Genomic DNA, 6,435 nt, shown 5'->3' with positions numbered 1-6,435 from the left:
TGGGAGATGCTGGGTGGGGTGGTGGTCCCTTGGTGACAGGCCTGCAGAAGCGTGGAGGGGCCCAGAAAGGACTGTGCAGAGGCACAAAAAACAAGTTCACCTACTTCTGTTTTACTCGGAGCTGGCCTGAATTTTTAATTGAAGCAAATTAAAACTTCCCAAAAATATTAGTCCACTTTCTTGGCCGTGTGCACACCCCTTCCCTGTCAGAGATTTTGCACCATCTGCAAACTGGAGCCAGTGCTGTCCTGAGGAAGGCCTTCCTCAGCCTCTGGCCCGGAGCTGCCTTTCATGGAGCCCGGGCCCATTGACAAGCGTTTCCCCAGAAGCCCCGTCATGTCGTGGTTCAGATGGGGCAGAATAATCCCGTCATTTTAGGGTGATTTGCAAAGCAGTGTGAGGCTGGGGCGGTTGAAAGAGGAGCTTCTTCCATCTCTGTGCTTAAAATCTCTGTGAACATCTTTGTTTTCTTTAACAATTCAACCAAGTCCTCTGCACCCCTTGTCCTGTGGGTGCTGTTTCTTTGGTGACTCAGAAGACAGAGGTGCTGGGGTTGCCCACCGAGGACGTGGTCCAGGGTGAGGCCGTCGCCACTCCTGGAAGTGTCTGACCTTTAGCTCTGCGCTTCACCAGGAGAAGGTGCCAGAACTCACTTCCTCCTCAGACCCTGTGCACCCTGAGCCGGTGGGACTGCTCTGTTCCTGACACGTGTGCACAGATATAGTCATCAGGAACTTGCCTTACACACCCTGGACTGTCCCCAGAGATCGATTTGTCCGTTCCATCTGGCCTTTCCCTTCCAGCAAGCGCTTATTGATCGCCTGTCATCTGCCTGGCCTTGGGCTTGCTGGCTGTGGAGGCCTGAGGCGGTGGAGAGAAAGGATTCACTCCCCGAAACTGCATAACAATACTATCCTACATTTTCTGTAGAAAGAAGGTGGGAGGGGATCAAGTACATATTCATGTTTGCTTCTCTTTGTATAAATTCTAGAGGGATAAACAGAAATTGGTGGTGGGGGTTGAAGATGAGAGCAAGGCAGAAGGGGGACAGGAGTCATATTGAGGTTTGTTTACTTTTTATTTAAAAAGTGTTTTTAAACCCTCTGAATATATTATGATTCAAAAATAATATTTACAAATATTTATGAGGCTCTGGGGGTCAGTGGCCAAACTGAACGGTAAAACATTGATTCCTAAGACTTTGGAAGGCGGGGAGTGGGTCAGCTTCAAGGACCCGTCTCTACTTCTCAATGGGAGAGGGTCCCTCTCTGCTGATGAGTCATTTCTCGTGGAGTGAGGGATGCCATCCTTCCTCCTCCTTTGTCAAGAAGCTGTGGTAGCTCCTGCCCTGATTGGTTGCTGTGGTTGGAAATTCAGCCACAGTTCTGTGTGTTATGCTTTGCCCATCTCTAGCTGTGTGCACTATTTGCATCGACCTGCTCAAGAGTCAGTGTGGCGTGGTTGTCATACAGGAAAAGACACAGTGGACTGAGATCCAAAAGGTCCAGGATTATGTCTTAATTTTGTGGCTATTTAACCACGTGCGACTAGTCCTTGCTGATCCCTGCCACCTTCATCTACGGCAAGGGGATGAAACTAATCAATAACTTACTCAGTTCACAGAACTGTTGAGTGCAATGATGTATGTGGATGCACTATGTGAACCATGAAGTATTACATAAATGCTGGTTGAAAAACCTGCCTGTTAGCTATTATGACCCGCTTTGTTGCCTAGAAATGCCCTGTGTCTTACTGCCCGTGTGTTTGTGAGTGGACATTTCTCCCCTGTGCCGCAGAGGGAACCTCAGACACTGCTGGGGATGTGAGCAAGCCACGGCATGTTGTTTCTTGGCTCATCCTTTGTCATTTGATCATCTTGAACTCAGTGACTTCTCTGTGCTCCACAAAAACATTCTTCAGTTTAGTAGTTACTATAATTACTTGTGCACTGCTTTCAAGTCCGCAGACATTTCTTGAGCTTTTAAAGTGTGCCAGGCTCTGTGTGGGAAGACGAGGCTGGAATCTAAGGAGGCATCAGACATGCTCCTGCTTCAGGGGCCTCACAGTCCAGTGAGGGAGTGGAGAGGCGCCCTGGAGCTGGGTCATGAAGGAGGGGTAAGATGACAGCAGGAGGGGCCGGCCCGGTGGCGCAAGTGGTTAAGTGCGCGCGCTCTGCTGCGGCGGCGGCCCGGGGTTCGCTGGTTTGGATCCCGGGCGTGCACTGACGACTGCTTGGCAAGCCATGCTGTGGTGGCGTCCCATATAAAGTGGAGGAAGATGCGCACAGATGTTAGCCCAGGGCCGTCTTCCTCAGCAAAAAAGGAGGAGGATTGGCGGATGTTAGCACAGGGCTTATCTCCTCACAAAAAAAAAAAAAAAAGATGACAGCAGGAGAATATCGTAATAACGGCCATTTTGGAGCACCAGCGTTGTGCTGCTCTTTGTACTAATCATTTCATTCACATTATGGCGCTCAGGACAACCCGGAAGGAAAAGCGCCATCTGTTTTCCAGGTGAGGAAGCTGACGCTGAGGTTTAGAAAGGTGATTCTCACCAAGGGGATGCTGCTCTCAAATTTGAGCCCTCTCTCTTTCCAGGACGTTGTATTGCCTCTTAGACCTTCTAGAATGCGCACCCTGGTTCAGCCTCTAGTCCTTTTAAATCTGTCCCCTGTGGCACCACGTTCTGGAGATACCGCATTCTACCGGAAGAACACCATCCAGATCCCCAGCACCCAAACATCCTTGCAGATCCGGTTCTTTCCTGCCACACGGGAAGCATGCACAACATTTCCCGAGCTCTTCTGCTCTCCTGCTTGCCCGACCCACCCTTCCTTGCATGGCTGAGTCTTTTGTGTCCTTCAGGTCTTTGCTTAATCGTCCGCTCCTTACAGAGTGCGTCTTTAACTCTGCCACCTGGGTGTTCTCTACACTATGCTTTCTCTCCATGGCATGTTTCGTAATTATAAATTTATGTGTTTGCCTGTTTGTTGTCTGTAAGCTGCCCGAGGGCAGGGACTATGTCAATTTTTTTCACCGATGTATACACAACACCTGGCGCAGAGAATCGAGTGAATGTGTGAGTCTTGGTTTACACACTTGGGTATGCCTGAAATATTCCTTTATGACATTTTCAAAACAACCTTTTATTTCAAGCCCCCATCCCGTGGGGTTGGCAGGACTCACTGACGCCCCCTGTCACAACATCTTAGGGGAGCCTCCTTCTGCCTTGCTGATTGGAGAGGCCAAAGGCTCTCTCCTCCTCCCGCTCCCCAGCTTCTGGCCAAGACTGTGCATCTACTCTTGGTCCCCCTTTCTTTCTCCTCCTCCGCAAACCTCCCTAGGTTTCCTGAGACTTTAGCTCTGGATGAACAAAAGGCAGAGAGGCTCAGGCTTTCTGTCCTCCCCATTCCCCCAAAAGAACACAATTCAAAGCAGGCTACCTGCTTGGGTGGGGTTGGGGGAGGAGAGTGGAAGGACACTCATCTGTCAAAATGGCATCCTAGCCACAATCGAATCCGTGCGTCTGGAGCTGAAAGGTGGGCTCTGCAGCGGTGAGAGACCCTCAGGGACAGGGGGCAGTGCTGTCCTGATTGGATTGGTTTCAAAGCTGAGTCCAGGACCACTGAGAAACACATGTGGATTATGAGGGGATGAGCCACTGTGGAGGGATAACAATAGTAAATAACAAGAATGACATTTATTGAGCACCTGTTGTGTGCCAAGCCTTGAAGTGGTACTTTATATATAGCATCTCTAATTCCAGAGTCTGGGTTTTTAAAATGCCATGTTCTGCTCTTGTAAAAATAAGGTCTTCCCACGAGCCCAGTCCAGCAAATGGCCCTGGGTGCTCTGCTCTGGGGAGCAGAGAAGAGACACTCTTGGTCAGAGGGAATTCCAGGCCAGTCTAAGTGACAACCGGGAGCTACCTGAACCCACACCCTACCATCTTCCAGAAACTCTTCAGCCTGCTAAGTTAGGATTACAAATGCAAAGATTGGTCCATTGGACAAGGAGTGTTGGAATCTACCCGGGTGGAGGAAAAAGCTGTTGTGGCTTTCTCTGTCTTGTTTGAATTTGCATGGTTGGTATCTTCAATTTGGCTGGAAGACTTATTGCCCTTTTACGTGTGTGCCAATTTCCACTTATTTTATGTGTGTACATTTCACCATTTTTCATATTGCAAGTTACCTGAGGGCTTTTCGGTGTTTGTGTGTCTTCAATTTGTAGTAGGACTGAAACTAACATTTACGGAGCATTACTTGCCAGGCACTGTTGTAAGTGCTTTACGCAATGAACTCATTTCATCCTCTCAACAACTCCGTTATTATCGCCATTCTACAGGTGGGGAATCTGAGGCTCATGGAGGGTAAACAGCTTGCTCAAAGTCATGCAGTTATCAAATGGCAGAGCTGGGCTGTGAGCTCAGACCGCTTGCCTCCAGATGTCTCATGCTTAACCACTCTCCCTCCGGCCTCTGGTAGCAAAATGAAGTCTCCTTAAAAACTTCATCTGGGAAGTGAATGGTGTATTTCAGTTTGTGCGCATGGCATGGAAGGTTCAACAGTTGCGGGAGGGCATCAAGATGTGGTGGGGGGGTGCGAGGCACTGGTATATGGAGATAAATATTAGACATGAAACCAGAAGCCCTTGGACAATTCTTGGCCATGCTGCCTACGAGCCTTGGACCTTGGATGAGTCATTGAAACTTCCCGAGTCTCATTTTTCTCACCTGTCAAAGAGGATGAAGATGCTCTACCTCAGGAAGTTGTTGTGAGCTAATGAGAATATAGGTATCAAAGTGGTTTGTAAGCTAGAAAGCACTACCTAAATTTCAGGTAGTGAAGTTATCATTGTTATCAAGATTGAAGAAGGTGAGGAATGACGTAGTAATGAGAGAGGCAGGGGCTACCCAGGCCTGCAAATCAGAAAGTCGTTCTCTCACCTGCTCTCTGCCAGCTCCCTGATATTGGTACCTCTAGTGCCTGGTGCCTGCTCAGCCTGTGCCCTGGACTCAGAGCCCATATCCCTGATTCTATCAGTCAGGATGTTGAGTTGTAAGCCACAGCTCCTCTAAGCTGGAAAGGAATTTATTAAAGGAAATAATGAAATATTAGGTGATATTTTGGGGAGGAATAGAGAGCTAGGAATAATGACCAGCCACATTATCAGAGCGTCTCTAGCAGCAACACTACTCGCATTGAGCACCAAAACCTCCAGCACTGCCGCCTTCAGAGACCCACACACCTCCAGCCCATGCTCACAGAAGCGCAAGTATCTCACGCACATCGCTCACTTCAGAATTCAGGTCTTGCACAGGTGAGTCTGCTTGGTGGAACCCAGGTCATGTGTGTGTGCCCCAGCTGCAAGGGAGTCTGGGCATGTGGCTTCTACCTTGGAGAGACAGGACTCATGGGAAATGACCAAAATGTAGAGAGGGTTTTCAAAGATTTGGATGGGCACAGATGACAAATATCTACTACATCAATCTAGTTCCCAAAATGTTTGACCCCAAGACAGTGATTCCAGGGAATGGCCATGAGAGGAACCTACCCCCGAGCACTCCTGGCCCATTCATGAGGAATCCAGAGAACGGTGTGCTTGTGTCTCCACATCAGGATGGTGTGATGGGATGGCTCGTGCTCCCCTGGACGCATGGGACAGGTCTTGGTGGTGCTGCCTGTGCCAGACAGGCGTCCTGGGGCCTCTGCTTGCAGGGTGGGGACGTTCAAGTCAGACTGGCCTGTGAAGGAGGGTGCAAGGGAGGTTCTCTGAGCTTCTGCCTGTGCTGTCACCTTCCCTGTCACCACGTGAGCATCTACAGGCTCTGAGCTGGGAGCTGACAGGGCAGCCACAGGCACATTCTCTCTTTCTCTCTCTCTCACACACACACACAGTGGTCATCCTTTGTGCATGCAAGGAGCTCTCTTGTCACAGGAATGGAGACTCCATTGGGAACACTCTGTAGGGGACTGATAATTCCAGGCGCACTGGAGGCAGTAGGACAAATTGGAAAAGCCTCCAGGATGCCAGGAGACCTGAGTGGGACCATGAAAGCATACACTCATGTCCAATGGGATGAGCTGGTATGAAACAACTGGTGGCTGTCAGCATGTCCACCTCCACCCTGAAAGGGGAGAGAAACATGGGCATCTAAAGATCCTTCGAGGGGAGATTTCACTCCATCATCCCAGAGGATGGGGGATAGAGAAAGGGGCTTGCAAGGCTAGGGACTAAAGCTGCTAACTGTGGGTGGGGTGGGCGAGTCCCCAGCTGGGAAGAAGATGGGAATCTGAGGGCTCCATGAAGACGAGCATGTGCTCAGCATGCTCCCTGCAGTGGGGAGGGGCCTCCGAGGACCAGTCCAGTGGTGCCCTTAAGGCATCAGTCTAGGGCCCCGTCCATAGGGGTCTCAGGCTGGCAAGACCCTCCTCAG

Source organism: Ceratotherium simum, chromosome 37 (genome assembly GCF_057802395.1).
Source record: "Ceratotherium simum simum isolate JZ-2026a chromosome 37, ASM5780239v1, whole genome shotgun sequence".
NCBI lineage: Eukaryota > Metazoa > Chordata > Mammalia > Perissodactyla > Rhinocerotidae > Ceratotherium > Ceratotherium simum.
The sequence above is the reverse complement of the archived record's forward strand: the minus strand, read 5'-3'. Positions refer to the sequence as shown.